Source organism: Onychostoma macrolepis, chromosome 08 (assembly GCF_012432095.1).
Source record: "Onychostoma macrolepis isolate SWU-2019 chromosome 08, ASM1243209v1, whole genome shotgun sequence".
Taxonomy (NCBI): Eukaryota; Metazoa; Chordata; class Actinopteri; order Cypriniformes; family Cyprinidae; genus Onychostoma; species Onychostoma macrolepis.
The window spans coordinates 24,772,636-24,795,822 of record NC_081162.1 but is presented as its reverse complement, the minus strand read 5'-3'; the positions used below and the strand labels follow the sequence as shown (position 1 = coordinate 24,795,822).

General features: G+C 35.6%; 2 long non-coding RNA genes across 2 annotated transcripts; both read left to right on the top strand.

Annotated features, from left to right (window-relative positions):
- The first annotated feature begins 4,445 nt into the window (after nt 1-4,445).
- On the top strand, nt 4,446-15,136 carry LOC131546066 (uncharacterized). The gene is made up of 3 exons (XR_009272598.1): nt 4,446-4,530; nt 4,614-4,655; nt 15,077-15,136. It is a non-coding gene; the product is annotated as an uncharacterized LOC131546066 (long non-coding RNA).
- Nucleotides 15,137-18,203: 3,067 nt separating this feature from the next.
- LOC131545255 (uncharacterized) lies at nt 18,204-21,079 on the top strand. Its single transcript, XR_009272376.1, has 3 exons — nt 18,204-18,731; nt 19,063-19,104; nt 19,222-21,079. It is a non-coding gene; the product is annotated as an uncharacterized LOC131545255 (long non-coding RNA).
- Nucleotides 21,080-23,187: the final 2,108 nt, after the last annotated feature.

The window sequence follows — 23,187 nt, the reverse complement described above, 5'->3', positions numbered from 1 at the left end:
CAAAAATGCTTCAATTACATTTAGTTTATAGGAATTGTTAGGGGTGCCAATAATTGTGGAACAGGTGATTTTATAAAAACAATTATTTTTTAGTCATGGATTTTTTTAAAAAATTTTTAATGAGTCAAAGGTTAGATTTTTCTAACATTTTCAGTGTGAGATTATGCTTCTGCAATAAAAATTTAATTTATTTTACAGCTTTTAACACATTTTAACACATAACCAGGGGTGCCAATAATTGTGGAGGACGCTGTATGTATAAATACGACCCAATATTTTATGTATTTAAATTTGACAAACATCACACCGTTTTTTTCTCTCCTCATTCTGTAGTTTGCTTGAATAAAAATATCTGCTAAATGAATAAATGTTAATATCAATGTTTTTATTATAATTGTCATCATGATTTGTCAGAGTAGGGAACTGTAGCTGTTGAACTAATCATTAACTTTAACGACCCAAAATGTTTTAATGTGGCTCTTTCACCTGTAGGTTAACATCTACTACAGTATGGAAGGAGACAATCTTAAATAACATGCCAATAGCAATATGTGATTTTGAGCTAAACTTATTTAATTTTTCTCCATCTGCACACATATACAGGTTTCATTTTCATAGAGTAGAACAATTTATTTTTGTTACTGAATGAAAGTTAGACACTTCCTCTTTCCCATGTGATAAAAATGGTTTGCTGAATTTTAATTTTATTATCATGCTGAAATAAATTCTGAAAAGCTTTTAATGATCCATTAATGTAATCATTTAATTTTAATCATCAGCTCCAGAACAAAAATAAAACTGTCAGGAGTCTTTTGCTATGCCTTTGACTACGCACAGGTGAGTAAAGCGAAAGAGATGATCAGTTCACGTGCGCTGCTACTTCGCTTGATCTGAGGTGTCTACAGCAATCTATCACACCACATTAAAGAACGCCAAAACAGTATTTATTGCTAGAATTTTCTAATAAAATGGACAGAAATTGAAATCTGAGAGTGTTTCATATCAAAAGTAACAACGCACAAAGCTTAGCCTAAGCTTGCGATTTACTGGATGGGAGGCACACGATATGTACTGTTCATTCATCAACTGAAAACAGCATGGATTAGGATTCAAGAATCAATATTGATTCATAAAAATGAGAATCTATTCAAATCGAGAAATCGTTTTTTTTGTTTGTTTTTTTTTAACCAGCCCTAGCATATTTTGCTGTTTTTAGTGGCCTCCCCTGTCACTGTGGGTGTGTTGAACATGAAAAGTGTTCTCTTTAGAAATAAATAAGTGCATAAGCCATATGCTTGTCCTGTAGGTTCATTATTAAAGGGTAACTAAACCCCTGGTCAGAGCCTAACTCCACCCTCTCCCAGTGGAGACGGAGGGAACGAACCGAGCTCGTGCAGGGGCTTGGTTAGGTCACAGGGGTATGCAACGTCCAATAGGAAATTTCAACTGCAGTAGCCACCGTTCAACCTGAAGAGGGCAGCACTCAGACGTTTTTACAGCATATATCAGGGGTGTCAAACTCAGTTCCTGGAGGGCCGCAGCCCTGCAGAGTTTAGTTCCAACCCTGCCCCAACTCACATACCGTGTAGTTTTCAAATAAGTCTTAATGACTTGATTAGCTGGATCAGGTGTGTTTAATTAGGGTTGCATCTAAACTGTGCAGGGCTGTGGCCTTCCAGGAATTGAGTCTGACACCCCTGCCATATATTGTAGAATTAAAACACTTTATAACCAAAACATGGTTATATGTCAAAACATTTACTCAAATCAATGCACAGCACTAATAAAGACACAGTCTTACAGATCATTAACTCAAAAAATTTGTTTTAGGGTTTAGTTACCCTTTAAAAATGAAAATGTGAACAAAAATAAAAGCAAATAAATGTTATTATAATTAAAATCTGAAAATTAAAATGACAGTTAATACTAGATAACAGAATTTTTACGACCCTGTTTGTCAAATTGACAGACAATGTTAAAGTCTAACACAACTTCTGATATATATATATATATATATATATATAAGGGTTTTTCCAGCATTGAAAATTTTTAGCGGCCGCCAAAATGAATTTTTGTCCCGCCAAAGCCTTATTTGGTCAGTTAATGTGATTTATGAGTGATGTAAATGACTGCTGCGATTGTGATAGTGTGCACGTAAACTGAGGGAGAGAAAGAGCAGAGAGCCCCTCAACAAATGCTCTCTCTCTCTCTAACTGTCTTTCCTCTCCCTCAAAATCAAATGACTTGATGATAAAAGGTCAGAAGACTGAATCCATGTTGCATTACCGGTTGTGTGAATTGTGGTAAAAACACGTCTCCTTATCTTCTCTGACATTCTGCACATGCAACTAACATAAAACATACAATAAAAGAAAAAAAAATCCTTGTGTTTTCTGTGTTGACACAAATTCTTTGTGACTGTCCTAACAACCGGGATTAGCACAGAACGCATTTACGTCTGCTAGTGTCTGATTCGCGACATATTTGAACCAACTGATTTTAATGAATGGTTAAAACAACTGATCTGTCCAACAATCAACTCACAAGACGTCACTAGGTGCGTTTACATGGAGCATTGTAATCGGTTTAAAAGTCCAATCCGAATGAAAATGCTCCATATAAACACCTCAATCGGAATAAAAATGCCCAAACCGAATGAAATTGTAATCGGGTTGAGAGGGGTGGGATAAACCTTTCTATAAACCGAACAAAATTAAAATCCTGCCATGTAAACTCTTTAAACCGATTACTTTGCGTCTACGTCATCACGTCCAGAGGTCGGGTCGTCAGAACGTGAACGTGAAGTCGGCAACGGTACATTCTGTGATTTGGGGACACCGACACTACAGTAGAGACTGGGTAATAGTGGAGGTATATACAGTTAAAAACACATTAGAAAGGAGAACGCTTGCTGTGTGACGGACTATCTGCTCTCATGTCCGGAGTGAAAAACAGATCTGAAATGAAGCGCAATTTTCTGCTTTTCAGCTTAGAAACAACACAGTGATGATAGTGAAAGTAGCTCAATGAAAATAAACAACTTGACCAAAAGTTGCCTTTGTCATTTGTATTTGTATAGATGACAGATTCATAATTTCCGATCTGCTTGAATTTACGTGCTCACGCCATGAATGTTGTACGAAACACGATTGTGATAAAGCATATGCTCCTTTGATTCATTGTTCAGCAACTCTTGGTAAGAAATCGTGTATTTGTTCCATTTAAGTACAGTACAACTTTGTAGTATCAGAGTACAATTAATCTCAGCTGCATTACAGAGGGACATATGATTTCTATATGACTGAGCGCTCGAATGAACGCAAGGGATTCAAATATTAACCTTTTATTCTAAGCAAGTGCAAACAGATATTAAAAATATTAACGTAAATATGGGCGTTTTTTTGGGTGACTTGTTTTTGTTGTCACTCTAGGCTATTAGCATATCCTAAAATCGAAAGCACAGGCACATGTAAACACCATATCGGATTAGATAACGTCTCATGTAAACAGTTCATCGAATCTTTCAATCGGAATGATTTTAATCGGAATGACAAAAAAGTGTACATGTAAACGCACCTACAGTCTGAATCGTTGTATAACAATAACAAATCATTTACTCAGAACACATCAGATATGAGATCGTAAGTGTGATTTAGCCTTAATAAGATTTAACCTTAATAATAATAAAAGATTTAGCCTTAATAATCCACAGTAATTTCTGGTTATTTATATGACAATGTGTAGTAAGTTACCTAAAACATTACCTAAAATCATTTAGTTTAGACTGTAGTGAGGTGAAACCAGCACAAAGCAATTATTTGTTAGCTAGCTGCTAATTTTATTCAGATGTATGGTAGAAAATTAGACTAAAATGAGCAAAAATCATAAACTGTTTCTTTACATTTTTTTAGTTATCGTCAGTATTGGACTCGCAGATCCTGCACGTAGGGTACTATTTACTGTGTGTGTGGATGACCGTCAGCCACCACCATAGACCTTTTTTGACCCAGGAAAAACTATAGGAATACATACACATATATATACATGCATGTGTGTGTGTGTGTGTGTGTGTGTGTGTGTGAGAGAGAATTATGCTAACATCACAATGTCTGAACTTGTGATCTGTGGTTATGTAGTTTAAGTGCTGATGGATCGTAGCATAGATTTAGTCACAAAGACAAAGGGTTTGTGTAAACATCTATAAACTGTAAAACAGAGCTATATCCAGATATTTTGCATACATATTTTGCAATATAAAGTATGATACTATTTGCCTTAATTTGGTACAGTAGGCTTAGTATCTTCTAAAACCAGCCAGACTTTGGAAACCTAGCATCAATGTTTAGGATTTTTCTGTCATGAGAGTTACTTCTGCTTTCAACATCAATATCAGCATTTTTTTAAAGAGGAAGCTATTAAGTATTAAGACTCAGTCACTGTTGTTCGTGCATCTCAGAAAGCTGTAGTCTCTAATCTATCACAGAATGAACCAGCTTTATATCCTTTTATTGGCCCTTTGGTTAACTTTCAGTAAGTGGATTACATGTCTTTGCCTAAGATTTTGTATCTAAAACATATTCAATATAATGTTTGCTGTTTTTTTTTTTGTACAGATTCGTCTGATGCATTACACTGGAATTACCCTACAGCACCAGGTGCATCATCTAATAATTGTTATCTATATACTTTTCTGTCTTTGTTCTTTTTAGAACAAAAGTGCAATTTAATTTTGGGGAAAACCTTTACTGAAATATCTGTTCATAGTGCTCAGACAGTTCGTGAAGAACCTTATTCATGTATTCATGATCATGAAATCACCTGGGCCCGTATTCATGAAAAATCTTAGCACTAAGAGCTGCTCCTAGTAACAATATTCTAAGAAAATTCTTAGAAATGTGGGTGTTTCCTCTTAAGATTAAAGAAAAGATCCTAGTAAAGAAAAAGTAATTCAGAAAGCATCTTAACCCTTAAAAGAGGTCTTAAGGTCCAAAATTGTTAGGAGTACGAACGAGGACTTTTAAGAGGCTTAAGAGTTTCTTTAGCTGAAAATGGACTAAACATGAAGAGGGAGAAGAAATGTGTTGCACACAATGCATGACAGTGAGTTATTAAGACGCTACACATTAGATCGTGCAGGAATCATGTTTGTGACCGATCTTATTTGAGACACGCTAACATCTACGACACCACGCAGAAATGCCATAGCGCCAGAAATGGACGTAATCACTACATTAACTACATTAACATATTTGGCAACTGGAAAAATGCAACTCAGCAGTAGCGGTGATTTGGGTTTGTTACAGCACTTTCAGAACCTCATTGTGTCGCTGTTCATTTCCTATAAAATACGTTAAGTATGACAGCATGTTAAATAAAAAATAAAGAATATATATACATATGTAATGTGTGTGTGTGTGTGTGTGTGTGTGTGTGTGTGAGAGAGAGAGAGAGAGAGAGAGAGAGAGAGAAAGTGTATGGTAAAACAGGAAAAATTACGCATGTAATTTCAAAGTGAAGGCTTATAATAAACCCTACTCTTAAAAGCGCTCTTTTGTTTCCTTCTTGGACAACTAACCAATCACAGTCTTCAAAAGACTGTGTCATCGCTAGCAACGGGGTCCGCCCCGCCTCCTCACTAAGATAAAAGTTTTTGCGTTTTCCTCGCTCAGAGTTACTCTCAGATTTGTCCTGAATCACTTTTAAGCTAAGACTCCTAGTTAGAAATTTTTAAGCTAAATTAGGAGCTCTCTAAAAGGATTCTTAGAATCTTTAAGAATACGGGCCCTGATCTGTTGAAAAATATAAAATTATAGTACATATTTTTATTTAGCAACAACAACAACTACATCAAGGCTTTGCTGGTACTATATAGTATATATACTATATGTGTAGTATATATACTATATACACTAGTCAACATTTGAAGTGGATCAAAACCTTTCATCAAAGTTGTCCTAAAACCTAAAAGCGTTCTTGTCTTAGGACAACTTTGATTAACTTTTTTGATCCACTTCAAATGTTGACTACTGTATGTGTATGTATATATACAGGTGCTGGTCATATAATTAGAATATCATCAAAAAGTTGATTTATTTCACTAATTCCATTCAAAAAGTGAAACTTGTATATTATATTCATTCATTACACACAGACTGATATATTTCAAATGTTTATTTCTTTTAATTTTGATGATTAGAGCTTATAGCTCATGAAAGTCAAAAATCAGTATCTCAAAATATTAGAATATTTACATTTGAGTTTGAATAAATGACCATCCCTACAGTATAAATTCCGGGTATCTCTTGTTCTTTGAAATCACAATAATGGGGAAGACTGCTGACTTGGCAATGATCCAGAAGACGAACATTGACACCCTCCACAAAGAGGGTAAGTCACAGAAGGTCATTACTGAAAGGTGTGGCTGTGTACGGAGTGCTGTTTCAAAGCATATTAAATGCAAAGTTGACTGGAAGGAAGAATTTGGGTAGGAAAAGGTGCACAAGCAACAGGGATGACCGCAAGCTTGAGAATACAGTCAAGCAAAGCCGATTCAAACACTTGGGAGAGCTTCACAAGGAGAGAACTGAAGCTAGAGTCAGTGCATCAAGAGTCACCACGCTCAGACGTCTTCAGGAAAAGGGCTACCAAGCCACTTCTGAACCAGAGACAACGTCAGAAGCATCTTAACTGGGCTGTGGTGAAAAAGAACTGGACTGTTGCTCAGTGGGCCAAAGTCCTCTTTTCAGATGAAAGTAAATTTTACATTTCATTTGGAAATCAAGGTCCCAGAGTCTGAAGGAAGAGTGGAGAGGCACAGAATCCATGTTGCTTGAAGTCCAGTGTGAAGTTTCCACAGTCAGTGATGATTTGGGCTGCCATGTCATCTGCTGGTGTTGGTCCACTGTGTTTTCTGATGTCCACAGTCAACGCAGCCATCTACCAGGAAATTTTAGAGCACTTCATGCTTCCTTCTGTTGACAAGCTTTATGGAGATGCTGATTTCATTTTCCAGCAGGACTTGGCACCTGCCCACAGTGCCAAAGGTACCAAAAGCTGGTTCAATGACCATTGTGTTACTGTGCTTGATTGGCCAGCAAACTCGCCTGACCTGAACCCCATAGAGAATCTATGGGGTATTGTCAAGAGGAAGATGAGAGACACCAGACCCAACAATGCAGATGAGCTGAAGGCCATTATCAGAGCAACCAGGGCTCTCATAACACCTGAGCAGTGCCACAGACTGATCGACTCCATGCCACGCCGCATTGCTGCCGTAATTCAGGCAAAAGGAGCCCCAACTAAGTATTGAGTGCTGTACATGCTCATACTTTTCATTTTCATACTTTTCAGTTGGCCAAGATTTCTAAAAATCCTTTCTTTGTATTGGTCTTAAGTAATATTCTAATATTTTGAGATACTGATTTTTGACTTTCATGAGCTGTAAGCTCTAATCATCAAAATTAAAAGAAATAAACATTTGAAATATATCAGTCTGTGTGTAATGAATGAATATAATATACAAGTTTCACTTTTTGAATGGAATTAGTGAAATAAATCAACTTTTTGATGATATTCTAATTATATGACCAGCACCTGTATATATTTATTTATTTTATTTTTTATTTTTTTAAATGCTTAGTCAGTGGGCAAATTACAGAGCAGCCTTTATGGAGTCAGAGAGTGAGGACAAAAAAAAAAAACACTTATCAATTATTAGATATAATAGTTTCACTCTGGCACAATCAAATATACTATGGTGTCTACTGGTATGTGACGGATTCTATTGGTGGGATGTTAAATCCTATTGGAAAAATGCAAAACACACTACAAAAAGGAATTTTGTAATGGTTTTACTGGAAAAAGCTAATGGTTTATAATGGTATTTTAATGGAAACCATTAGAATTCCTGTGATTGTTTCTATTGGGCTTCTATTGCTTTTTTTTTAGCAGGGATCATGTCACAGGGTCTCTCTCTTTCTCTCTCTCTCTCTCTCTCTCTTTCTGAAGTGGCATTAGATGTAGTTACAAAGACTGTTTGATGAAGCTGAGGTGCCATAAATGCATTCACACTGCAAAATTTGGAATGCATAAAGAATTTTATAAGATTAATGTTTGAAATATTTTTTTTAAACATACAAATAAGAATGTTGGGAAAAATGCAATGATAGTTTTAAATATGGAACCAAACCAGTAGGTGGCAAAAAAATGACTGTTTGAATGAGTGAGTCATTCAGTCCTTCATTCAACAGATTCGTTCAAACGGCTGATTCATTCAGAAACGAGGCAAGTGACTACTGTCTTTATGAATAGGTTACTGAATCATTGACTCACTTCTTTCGTTCAAAAACGTTGATTCATTCAGTAACGAAACACCGCTGTGTTGTTCGGAGAGACAAAACAGTTCTGCTGTGGCCTTGATTTGAACTATTTTTATCAGTGAAATTGAGCAAAAACAGTCAATATTAGTCTAAAATGTAAGCAAAAATTACTTGTTTATTATTGTTATGTTTATTGAACTACTATTATTATTATATAACTACTATTATATAATATCACATTGCAATTGTGTTGAAACATTTTGGTTGTGCAATGTTGCGTACCTAAATCATATATTATCAATTTTTTTTTTAAAAAGTACTATCGCAGTATGCATGTATAACTTGCACTCATTTGTCTCTCACTCACTGCCTCATCTGGCACAACATAAATACATTACCAGTCACCGTAAGTGTGACGTCAAAATAGACCGGCTTAGAATAGGCAGACTGACCAGCGGGTCACAAGTCCGTGCCAGTCATATGGAAAATCGGCTAATTCTGGGCCCTGGTTTAGTGGTTGTTTTTTATGGTAACATGTCACCAAATACACAAAAAACAGAAGTGAGGGGTGGAGTGAGCATTATCTAGTTATCTTTTAAAGAGACATGCATCGATACGGGTCACCGTGAACAGAACTGTTTTTTGACAAGGTGAAAAGGCTGTTGTTTTACATGACTATTAAGGAATTTTAAGCATGTTACAGACATTTCATGAAGACCCTAAAGAAATATACCAACTTGTGGAAAATGGGCATCTGATGTTCTCTTTAAAATAAACCATCCATTTGTTCAGTGCTTCTCAATTCCAATCCCCATGCCCCCTCGCTCTGCATATTTTGCATGTCTTTCTTATTTAACACACCTGATTCAGATCATCAGCTCATTAGAAGAGTGCTCCGTATGGAGTCAATTTAATGCCGAATATATATGCAAAAGAAAATAAAGTTTTGCAAAAGAAAATAAGTTTTGCAAAGAAAAATAAAGAATTGCAAAAGAAAATGAAGTATTGCAAAAAGAAAATAAGTTTTGCAAAAAGAAAATAAGTTTTGCAAATAAAAATAAAGAATTGCAAAATAGATAAATAAAACAGAGCAAAAGCAATGATTTTGCAATACATATTTTCCATGGCCATATCTACTAATTTATTTGCAATGCAGCTTTTATTTTGCGTTTCAGTCAAATTTGAGCTTGCGATACCGTTTTCCCTTTGCGCTTCACGTTTCTGCGCGTCTCACTTTGTGGCGCTGTTTTGACATGGGGGTGGAGTCAGGGGACGGGGGCGTGTCCAACAGGCCTGGGCATGCCTCCCTGGAAGTGACGTCATCGGCCCGAGACGCAGATCACAGCTGATCCAGGCACCGTCACTGAGCAGAGGCATGGGGTGGATCGTTTCCTTTTATTCACTAGCTTTAAAACATGCATGTTTTCGTTTTATTAACAAATGTATATGTGTATTAGCAGCGTTTGCTCAAGTTAAAGAAGTTGTTAATATGAACATCTGCTGTTTATTTCTCTCAATGTGTGCACACTTTTATAGCATTAAAACGTGTACTGTTTCATCTGGTTAACTAAATGTGCATTAATAGTGCTTGTTTAAAATCTCTTAACCTGTGCACAGCGCTCTTTGTTTACATTAGTTCAGAGTTACTGCTAGTTTTAATGTAAAAGAATGCAATTAACTTCATAAACTATACACCATTAAAAAGGTCTAAGACTCAAGCTTCATATCCATCTCGACTTCGTTTTTCATTTACATAACTCCTGGCATAAATTAAGAAATGACTGGCACTGGAAGTTTAAAAAAAGATTAAAAAGTATGTTTGGTTTAGTTTTGTCGTGGCCACGAGATATTAAGTCGTGGGAACGTGATAATACTGTATGTCGTGGCCATGAGTTTAATCATGCATAAACAAACCCGCGTGACCATAGCAACCTGGGATTATCAGAGATTGATCAAATATATTTATCCATCCCACAGTCCGTTGATCGTGTCTTTTTATTTAATATATGTGTATATTAGGCTATTATTATTATTATTATACAGCCCTGAACGTTAAGAGATCGAAATGAAGGGAAAATAAATCAAATACATAACAACGAATATAAAAATATTACCAATACTAATAAAATACATGGAATTACAAGACTTGTGGGATGGATAAAAATGTTTTCTTGTCGGCCTATTTTATTATACTTTATGTAACAATAGGCTTGTTTGAGATGAACAAAATCTGCGCAGAACCGATCACCGGTGATCGCCGCGAGATGCATGCCGGTTAGAAAAGTGTCCGAGTTACGTCCGCCTTGCTCTGATGTCATGCTGACGTGTGCCAAAAAGCTCTCGCGATGGCGAGGCGGCTGTGTCGGATTGAGCAGTCACGCGCAGTTGCTCTCCACCGACTGCGCTGATCAAAAGCATGATGGGAAACGACTGACTGACGACACAGCTTCATGCTCATTGGTTCAGACAACCGTGATGCTGCGTTCTCTTCTAAAATGTTTTATTTTTTAAATATGATTTCATGCTATTATGTATTTAAATTGGGCATGAATATTCCCAAACACTATGACAATGCGATCTCTGTGTGAGATATGTGATTGTTCTCATATTTTCTATAAAAATCTAAAATACATGTTTGAATTAAAATAAAAATGGATGATAAATATGCCTTTCTTTTGGAATTAAATAGCAAGCACTTTGAGTGTCTTGTTCATCATATTTATATTCATATAAAAGCAACAGAACTGAAATTTTATCATGTTTATCAGCAGCACAGCATATGAGTGAGAATAACGCGATATCTGCCTTTGATCTCGTAGGTATCTGTTCCACTTCGAGAGGGCAGAACTGTCCGTCTTGACTGCGCTTATTTCACTCCTCCCCTCACTGCAGCCGCCTACTCTCGCCTACATTTCAGGCGAGGCAAGGCGCATCTCAAACAAGCCTATTTATTCATAATAAACTTAATTCGAATGTTGTCTACATCGTGATACAGTCCAGTACGTAGCCTATGGTTAACACTTCAACCACCAGAGGTCGCTGTATACCTAAAAGCGCCAGCGGGTCAAATTTACCCGTGCCATGACTACTGTTTTGATATGGCTAAAAACGTAGTATGTCACTGTATTATGCCACTGTCTTCACAATATCTAGAGTCATAAAATTATTATGTTTAGTCATCAGCTATGTTTTTGTCCTGTTGTTTTAAGTTCACAGCTATTTTTAAGCAGGTTACACTAATCACTTTTCTTAATGATGAATATAAACCAGTCTGCAATGACAACGAGAATTACGAGGAAATAAATACATATTTGGGTGTTGTAATATTATAGCTAATAAAATGTTTCAAGATAACCCATGTTATTTAAATGACTAAAACACCCTAAATAGACTATTATAAGCAATACTAATTCACCACATTGCAAAGGATGTACAACGACAGACTCAAGTGCACAGTTTCACCTAATTAATTAATTTGTTTAGTTATATAATTTATCATTTGAATAAGAGAACAACACCAATAAACTTGGGGTAATCATAAAAATTGTTTTATTCATTACATCATAATTCAGATTTTTTTCAGGAATAAATAAGCAACACAGTAGTGAACCATAAACTATAAAAATTGCAAACACAAATTAATATTTAATCCAAAGTTTGAACATTTATGAGTAGAGGAATAAACATCTAAAACATCTTCATTTGAACTTGATGACAGGAATTATGCGTAAATTTGTCTTGATGGCGCTTATAGGTATAAATGCCCCATTTTTGTTCTGGTTTTATCTAAACAATTTTTTAACAATAAACAGGGATTGTAAATAACACAATTTTAGTAAAAGTCAATGACTGTAAGACTTGGATATTTTTAATTGAAAATATATTATGTAGCCTATTTGAAAAACAGCCATGGGTAAAATTACCCCGTGGTGGTGTTAATATAATAATTTAATAATGTATTTTTTTTTTTGTATAATTTCTTAATTAAAAATAAAATATTAATAAATACATCTCTGATAATCCCAGGTTGCTATGGTCACGCTGGTTTGTTTACCCATTAATATCTCGTGGCCACGAGAAATTTAAACCAAAAGACTCGAGCTTCATTTTTTTAAACTTCCAGTGCCAGTCATTTCTTAATTTATGCCAGGAGTTATGTAAATGAAAACGAAGTCGAGATGGATATGAAGCTTGAGTCTTAGACCTTTTTAATGGTGTATAGTTTGTGAAGTTTTACATTAAAACTAGCAGTAACTCTGAACTAATGTAAACAAAGAGCGCTGTGCACAGGTTAAGAGATTTTAAACAAGCACTATTAATGCACATTTAGTTAACCAGATGAAACAATACACATTTTAATGCTATAAAAGTGTGCACACATTGAGAGAAATAAACAGCAGATGTTCATATTAACAACTTCTTTAACTTGAGCAAACGCTGCTAATACACATATACATTTGTTAATAAAACGAAAGCATGCATGTTTTAAAGCTAGTGAATAAAAGGAAACGATCCACCCCATGCCTCTGCTCAGTGACGGTGCCTGGATCAGCTGTGATCTGCGTCTCGGGCCGATGACGTCACTTCCAGGGAGGCATGCCCAAGCCTGTTGGACACGCCCCCGTCCCCTGACTCCACCCCCATGTCAAAACAGCGCCACAAAGTGAGACGCGCAGAAACGTGAAGCGCAAAGGGAAAACGGTATCGCAAGCTCAAACTTGACTGAAACGCAAAATAAAAGCTGCATTGCAAATAAATTAGTAGATATGGCCATGGAAAATATGTATTGCAAAATCATTGCTTTTGCTTTGTTTTATTTATCTATTTTGCAATTCTTTATTTTTATTTGCAAAACTTATTTTCTTTTTGCAATACTTCATTTTCTTTTGCAATTCTTTATTTTTCTTTGCAAAACTTATTTTCTTTTGCAAAACTTTATTTTCTTTTGCATATATATGCGGCATTAAATTGATTCCATAGCTCCGGGCTGCACGATTAATCGAATGCGATAGTCATGCGCATCTTGTCAGTGAAGCTGGTTCTGTGATTAGTAGTAAATCTCCATTAAGTGCTTTCAGATGGAGCAGCATTTACTACACAGCAGGGCTGTCGCAATTCGTCATTTTTATTCAACTATTCGATTTTTAAAAATCCTCGACACAAATGCTACGATTTAATTAAATAATTATATGCGATGCAGTTCTAATATAGTATATGCTCTTTAATTATTTACATGCGTGTAGGTTAAGTACGTGTGTCACACAGCGGCTCCGTTCACAGTAGTTCCACAGGAACTGTTACCATTTACATGTGTGGCGCGTTTCAAACTCCATCTCTGCATGTTGTTTGGGTTTATTATAACGCTCATCTGGGAACGCAACGTGCGACATTTCATCAGATTTGTAAGGTAAATCATTTATAAATCTATGCAAACACAGGAGAATACATTGCGGTTTCAAAATATAAGCTCAAACCCTCACTCTGTGTTTACACGTTTTGATGTCCACATATTCATTTAATTACAGTGGCTATAGCATTTCTGTCCTAAAGAAATTGCCAAATATTAAAGATTGTTTAACGCATTAAAATTATTTAACGCCGTTAACCCAGGGGCGGAGCCTAGGGTTGGCCACTCCACTCATAACTGCTGTTTCTATCTGTTTTTTTCTTGACAAGAAGTGCATTTATTCAGTCGCAGAACGTCTCTACGATTACACCAAACCAGAGACGTTTCAGACGTGCGCTCCAGCTTCACTTCAGCGCCAGGCGCGAGTCAAACAAGCGTGGAAACGGTGCAAGCTGCTGCCTGTATCAATTCATATCAAAGCGCAAAATAAACTACGTGGATGGAATGTCATGGTCAGTTAAGGCATGAAGTTACGAAAAAGGCGATTAAAGCTGCCGTAAAAGTGTGTGTGCATGTAATATGTTATATATGAGTTACATTAAGAACATGTCTCTGAAATGGTTTTCAAAACCATCCTGGAGCATCCCAGCACTGTCTCCCTCATCTAACACACTCGATTCAACTCATCAGTTCATTAGTAGAGACTGAAATGGGTCAGAAAAGGTGATGAGAGTTGAGAGAAAATACGATGCGTGTCAGATCCGCATCACGTTCAGCAGCAGCAGCTCTTAAAGAAATAGCAGCCAAAAACAGCCTAATAATCAGCTGCTGTGATGTCTGTTCATCAAGAATAAAAGAAAAAAGAGGAAATCAATAACTTAAAATAAAAAAAATCGTGAATCGAATCGAATTGTGAACTCAAAATCGTGAATCGAATCGTGAGTTGAGTGAATCGCTACATCCCTAACACAGACGAAACCAAAGACTATAGATAGGGGATGCACGATATTGGATTTTTGCCGATATCCGATATGCTGATATTTTTCAAATCATTTTGGCCGTTAACGATACCGATATTTCCTTTTTGTTTTGGAAACAACACCAAGTCTCTCCTGTGCAGAAATTATAAGCAAAATATTTTTAATTTTGGTTAGTTTTTAACAAGGACTTATTTTTTAGAATTAAATAAACCATAATGAAGGTTTTTTGACAGCACACTGAAGCTTTGAAAATAACTATAAATAAACTATATATCAATCGCTGCATTTTTTCCCCAGAAAGATGCAGTGTTAACCCTAACATTTTATTTTATTTATAAGATTTAACATTTGTAGATGGTCTAAAGCAAATCATCATAAAATCATCTGATCTATTCAAAAATGTAAAAGTATTTGTCTCTTTTTATATTTAGCACCAACATCTTCAAGTCTCTGCTGGTACTGGTACAATAGACCATGTGACTGGGTCACAAGTAAGTGTGCACATGATTACTGTACATTCATATATTACATGATATTCAGCTGTTCATTCAGACATTCAGTTTAGTGATGCATGGAATAGTTTATTAAAGAACATGCAAGAATTTCACTTTAATGCCTAGTCTAATCTATAATATTTGTAGTATTCATGAAAACCCTTGTTTTCTCATCATGAAATCATCTGAACTATTCAAAAATCTAAAAGTACTTTTATATATTTATATAACCTATGTGTTTCTCTTTGTTTTACTCATTTATTGAAGCTCAAATCCCGTACAGGAGAAATGTGTATTACCAGACGCAGAGTAAGTCAGCAGATTAGCACCGTTGCACTGATGCATAAGGTTTGCTATAGGGATGTAACGATTACCGGTTTGATGATAAATCACGATAAAATTCCCCATGGTTAGGATTACCGTTTCATATTTGAATTATCATTAAAACCGTATTCGATTACCACGATTTGAACAACTCATGATAAATAAATACTGTCCAGCATAAAGAGCAGTTTTAAGTAACAGTCTCACGTGCGCACAGCACGCAGAGTAGTTTCGTTTTGAGTGAAAACATGGCGGAAAAGCTGGGAGGTTTTAAAAGAGTGCTAAGGGAATTATGCAAATGAATTTATGAATGAATTAATTATATGAATGTACCTCTGAAGGTTCAGAATGTCTTCAGAAACGATTCGATGGCATTTTGTTTTCATCTTCTTCCATGTAATACCTAAAGGAACTGTTCTTAATCGCAATACTGCTTTGTTCACAGAGTTTACGGCAGCGGTTCTCAACCCGTCACGAATCCAAATGCGGCCCACCATACATAATTAAAAAATAACTTTCAGTTTTACAATTCATTTTAGTTTTTACATTAATTTAAAAATGTACTAAACAAATATAAGCTAATGTTTTTGTTATGTAAAATTATTTTGTTTTTCATATATTATTTTCAGACATGAGCAGACCTATGTACTCACGTTATTAATGTTACGCATTTAACGCGTAACAAGCGCGCACTTCGGCAGAATTAAATTCAAATAGTCATCAGCAGCCATTAGTTCTGTAAAATTGAGCATCAGAATGGACAAATTTGTTAAGGGAGAAAACAAAATGTGGAAAATGCCAGCGAAGGAACGCATTCAAGAATAGTCGCAGCATCAGCACTGAAGAGAGTGCTTGACTTTCGGTTTGCCCCGCCACTCACTTGAAGATGTTCAGGCACAAAGAAACACCCATAGGCTATTACGCAGCAATTATACTTAATTACAGAAATGTGGCAAAACATCTCTGGAGAGATGCCACCTAGTGTCAGAAAGTGGATTTACAGAGACTTGCATTTACGTTCAGCTTGTGTGCAGTTTCTGTCTGGCCAAAAACTGACCGAATTTGCATTCCCCGCTGTAAAGTTTGATGAAAAACAAGCTTATGTGGATTCTACACATTTAAACAATTCAGATAAGTTATCTAGAATTATTTATGGAGCAGATAAAATAGCCTACATATAATAATTTATTAATCAATTATCATTTTGGCTTAATCCTTTTCTTTATTTAAAGGCTGAAATGTGAGGTTTACATTTTTATGAAACTTTTTCAAAGCTTTATTTGAACATTTACATTAGATATTTGAATGTGCTATTAAACTGTTGTCAGTCAAGTTGTCATTTAAAATCCGAACATCATTGGTCATGTTATTGTTTTAGTGATTATGCAAAAAAAAAAAAGTAATTTTATTTGTTGTTTGTTGATTTTTAAATATAAAACTTGGAGAAGTGATTTATGTATCGGTACTTTTTGAACATCTCCAGCACATTTTAATAATACCGTGATAATACTGATAACCATGATAATTTTGGTCACTATAATCGTGATAAGAAATTTTCATACCATTACATCCCTAGTTTGCTATGAAAGTAAGATAGCCTAACTGATATTTTTTATTATTTTTTTAAATTAATATACATTAGCACCATATTGGTACACCAAATGTATGTTTCATATATATATATATATATATATAAATGACATTCAGCTGTTTAAAGCTATGTGTTTCTCTTTGTTTTACTGATTTATTGAAGCTCAAACACCCTACAGGAATGTGTATTACCAGACACAGAGTAAGTCAGATTTGCACTGTTGCAATGATGCATAATGTTGGCTAATGCAAGATAATCAATTTTTTTTTTTTTTTAATTAATAAACACTACTAGCATTCAACATTACTGTTTAACTGTGTAAAACTCTCGTTATGTTCTTAAAGCTCAAGCCTCCTTTGGAGGAAACCGTATTACTATGCGATAAGTCATTACATGTTGTATTGATGCATATTAATGCTTTTTTAATCCTAATAATTCTCTTAAATGCTTTTTTCTTATGAAATGTCAAACTATCACGTTAACCCATTACAATATTAATTAAAGGGATAGTTCACCCAAAAATGAAAATTTGCTGTTAATTTACCTCAGGCCTCAGGCCATCCGAAATGTGGGTGACTTTTTTTCTTCAGTAGAACAGTAAAGAAGATTTTTAGGTGAAACAGTTGCCCTTGGTGATTCATTAAAAAATGGAAGTCATTGACTGCCGGTTTTTGAGATTAAAAATAAATAAATAAATAGATAAATAAATAAGACCAAATCAATACCTGTGGCTCCTGGCGATACACTGAGGTCTAATGAAGTGAAACGATTGGTCTGTACAAGAAACTGAACACTACTTACAACATTATTACCTTTAATCCACAGCCTGGGCAACCGGCTGTCAGCGCATTCATGACTGTCTCTAGAGCATGACATTTCTGTCGCATGATGACGGATGCGCAGACGCATACTTGTACTTGAACTCACACTCGCACTTATTCCTTGTAAAAGTGTAATGCAGTAATACAGTGGTATAATACTATGGGTTTGTTATTTCATGCTCATATATTCAGTTGTTCAGTGTACTGTGTGTCTGTCTTTGTTTTTTTGAAGCTCAAAACCCCTACAGAAGGAATGTGTATTACCAGACGCAGAGTAAGTCAGCAGATTTGCAGTTGCACATATGCATAATATTGGCTATAATGTTATGATGCATAATGTCTCTGTTACTCTTTTTTTTTTTTTTTTTTATAAATATTATCAACATTACTAACACCATACTGGTACACCAAAGGTATGTTTCATTTCCTTCTTATATTTATTCTTATATGGGTTAGTTTAGGGATTTGGTTTTCCTAGATTTCTGTAGTAAGTGTGCACTGTGCAGATTATTATATTCTAGACAGACACATGCAGATACACATACACTGTTCAAAGCTATGTGTTTCTCTTTGTTTTACTGATTTATTGAAGCTCAAACACCCTACAGGAGGAAAGTGTATTACCAGACGCAGAGTAAGTCAGCAGAATAGCACTGTTGCACAGATGCATAATGTTTGCTAATAAAGTAAGATAACTGATTTTTTTTTTTTTTAATTAATAAACATTACTGCCATTTAACATTACTATTTAATATTACTATTTACTATCTAGTAAATGGTAAAACTGTGTAAAACTCTCTTTATGTTCTTGAAGCTCAAGCCCCCTCTTGGAGGAAACCGTATTACTATGCAACAAGTCAGTAGATTTACAATGTTGTATTGATGCACATTAATGCTTTTTTAATGCTAATAATGCTCTTAATGTTTTTTCTTATGAAATGTCAAACTATCACTTTTGAACTATTTTTAACTACTTTTTAACTAACACCTACTTTTTACAATATTAGTTTTCTGACAATACACTTAAATCCTAAACAAGGTTCTAATTAAACATGCAGTGTTCCAATTTGAGGTTTCCTTGTAAAAGTGTAATGCAGTAATACAGTGGTATAATACTATGGGTTTGTTATTTCTTGCTCGTATATTCAGTTGTTCAGTGTACTGTGTCTGTCTTTGTTTTATTGAAGCTCAAAACCCCTACAGAAGGAATGTGTATTACCAGACGCAGAGTAAGTCAGCAGATTTGCAGTTGCACATATGCATAATGTTGGCTATAATGTTATGATGCATAATGTCTCTTTTTATTTTTATTTTTTATTTTTTTTTTTATATATCAACATTACTAGCACCATACTGGTACATCAAAGGTATGTTTCATTTCCTTCTTATATTTATTCTTATATGTGACCCTGGATGACAAAACCAGTCTTAAGTGTCAATTTTTTCGAAATTGAGATGTATACATCATCTGAAAGCTGAATAAATAAGCTTTCCATTGATGTATGTATGTTTGTTAGGATATGACAACATTTGGTTGAGATACAACTATTTGAAAATCTGGAATCTGAGGGTGCAGAAAAATCTAAATATTGAGAAAATCGCCTTTAAAGTTGTCCAAATGAAGTTCTTAGCAATGCATATTACTAATCAAAAATTAAGTTTTGATACATTTACGGTAAGGAATTCACAAAATATCTTCATGGAACATGACCTTTAATTAATATCCTAATGATTTTTGGCATAAAAGAAAAATTGATAATTTTGACCCATACAATATATTTTTGGCTATTGCTACAAATATACCCCAGCGACTTAAGACTGGTTTTGTGGTCCAGGGTCACATATTGTTTAGTTTAGGGATTTGGTTTTCCTAGATTTCTGTAGTAAGTGTGCACTGTGCAGTTTATTATATTCTAGACATTAGGGGTGTGCGATATTGAAAAAAAAATGATATCTCGATATTTTTTCGATAACGATAATTAGACAATATTTTGTTAGTGTGTTATTGTGCTGATATCTGACTACCGTGGACAGCTGCAGTTTTTGATATTCTTCATATTCTGCATGGTCAGTTCACATCAGTGATAGAAATGAATCTTGTCATATAAGTTTAAATGGATTTTTACCTTTTATGGGCAATTTTACCTTTAATAAAGCTATTTTTTCTAAAAGTGTGCATTTTTTTAGTCAAATTGTTACATTTAATTGGTAATTAGAATAATAAGACATTTAGGCTGTTACCAAAACAAATGAAACCAGTATCAACAAAATTCATCTTTGCAGATGTTGCATCTGAAGTGGCATTTAGATGTATTTACACACTGTTTAATGCAGCTCAGAGGGACATTGAGTGCTTTAACCTGCAGTTACAGATGCATAATGTTTTGATATTTTAAACATAAAACATTGAATACTGATATTTGAAATAGTTTAAAAAATGAAACGATACTTTCAATGTGAAATTAAAATCGGCAGTAGGTGGTAGCAAGTCACTGTTAACAAGCGAGTCATTGCGACTGAACCGAATCATTTAAACAGTTGATTCATTCAGAAACGAAACATCGTCATGTTGCTCAGAGACGCAAAACAGCGCTGTGGCTGTGTTTAGAATGATTTTTGTTGACGAAATGGAGCAAAAACAGGCTGTATGGTGTCTAAAACATAAGTCTCTTAATATTAACTTGTTTTTGAACTGTTGTATAAAATCAATATCACATTTATAATCATGCTTAGTTTTGAAGAAAAAAACAGCACTCTTCGTGTGATTTTAACTATATCAAATGATATATATACATACATTTTCTGCCCCATATCTTGAATTTTGTGATTAGTTTAATGCACTTTAATAGACTGAATCATGCAGTGAAAAAACACACTCTAAATGCACACGTGCACTGTTTAACCCACTAGACTTCATCACATAATGCAAGCATGCACTCCGTGGGTGTTTTGTTTGGTTTCTGCAAAATACTCGATAATGTCAAATTGCACATCGTTAAAATAACGATTACGATATTATCGCAGACGATATATATCGCACACCCATACTAGACATACACATGCAAATACACACACACTGGTCAAAGCTATGTGTTTCTTTGTTTTACTGATTTATTGAAGCTCAAACACCCTACAGGAGGAATGTGTATTACCAGACGCAGAGTAAGTCAGCAGAATAGCACTGTTGCACAGATGCATAATGTTTGCTAATAAAGTAAGATAACTGATTTTTTTTTTTTTTTTTTAATTAATAAACATTACTGGCATTTAACATTAGTATTTAATATTACTATTTACTATCTAGTAAATGGTAAAACTGTGTAAAACTCTTTATGTTCTTGAAGCTCAAGCCCCCTCTTAGAGGAAACCGTATTACTATGCGACAAGTCAGTAAATTTACAATGTTGTGTTGATGCACATTAATGCTTTTTTAATGCTAATAATGCTCTTAAAATTTTTAACACCTACTTTTTACAATATTAGTTTTCTGACAATACACTTAAATCCTAAACAAGGTTCTAATTAAACATGCAGTTTTCCCATTTGAGGTTTCCTTGTAAAAGTGTAATGCAGTAATACAGTGGTATAATACTATGGGTTTGTTATTTCATGCTCATTGTGGAGGCTATCCTATAAGCCTCGGCATGGATGGCATGGTGTTCTCAACTCATAGCAGAAAAAACTTAAATCCAGGCATTTGCTCTCTTTGGGTGGTGTTCCCGTTTATTATAAAAGTAGAAAATATATTTTTTTTTCATAAAATGGTACTTCACCCAGTGCTAATAAAGTGCTGTTGTGCTGTCTGATAAAGTGGGTGCTCACGGCTACGGTAAGAACCATGTGTTCCCCACCATCCACACCTTTCCCTAACTAATTACCACACCTGTAAATATACCTAACTCCCAGTGACGTGCCACCCCCAGTGCAATACTCCCCTAAGTGGCTAAAATAAGTAATAACTAAATTAACCCATCTAAAAGGTGAATATAAATGGCTCCTACACCCCGGCCCCATAATTGGGAATATTTACTTTAATCACGATTACCCAAATCACCTAGTTTAAACTAAAGGAGCCATTTGTGCAGAACTAATCTAAGTGAAATCTTTTTCTCTTGAACCTAGGAACCTAGTCAAGTCATCTAGTCAGGACCTCAGCTATGACACTTCGGCTTCCATCAAAAGGCAGATCTTCGTTACAGGCCGATCCAGCTGACCCGTTTTTGTCTTTAGCTGAACTGAACGGACAAAATCTTTCTTGTCAGGGTACGTCTGAGTAATTTTTCCCATCAGCCAGGACCCTCTTGGGGCGACAGGATCCATTATGACCACAATGTCTCCAATGGAAAAAGCTTCTTTTTGGTCTCATCCACTTTTGTCTCTCCTGGAGTAGCGGCAAGTATTCCCTCACCCAGCGCTTCCAAAAGAGGTCAGATAAAAACTGCACCTGCCTCCATCTTCTCTTCATGTACAGATCATCTTTACAAAAGAGCACAGGAGGGAGGTGTGGCTTTGACTTCAAGAGCAGGATGTGATTGGGTGTAAGTGCTTCGAGGTCATTCACATCCTCAGAGGCCTTTGTGATGGGACAACTATTGAGAATGGCTTCGACTTCGCAAAGAATGGTGTGAAACCCTTCATCGTCCAGTGTTTGAAGTCTGAGCGTGGAAGAGAGGACCCTTTTCGCAAGACGAATAAGACGCTCCCAAACCCCCCCATAGTGAGACCCAGCTGGAGGGTTAAAGGACCATGCTAGACCACTCTGCAGTAAGGCATGCTGAATCTTCTAGTGGTCTAACTCAGCAATGGCTTCCCTTAACTCCCGCTCAGCTCCTATGAAGTTAGTACCATTGTCCGATGTCAAATGTGTCACCTGACCTCTGCGACACATGAAACGGCGAATGGCATTTATGCATGAGTCAGTGTCTAAAGCATAAGCAACTTCGAGATGAACTGCCCTACTCGTCATGCAGGTAAAGAGAACGCCGTAGCGCTTCGCTCTGCCCCGGCCTTTCTTCACCTCTACTGGCCCAAAGTAGTCGACGCCCACATTTGTGAATGCAGGTAAATCTGGCACAATTCTCTTTACTGATGTCGGCCATTTTCTGTACCCCCGTCTTTCCTTGGAGACGGCGACAAACTACACACTCAGAGATGACCTTCCTGCAGGCAGAATTGGCATGAGTAATCCAGTATTGCTTCCTGAGAGAAGAGAGCATATGATTTCTACCTGCGTGACCCAACTGTTGATGGATATGCTTCAAGAGGAGTTTGGACACATGTTTCTCTTTAGAAAGAAGGAGAGGATGTTTTTC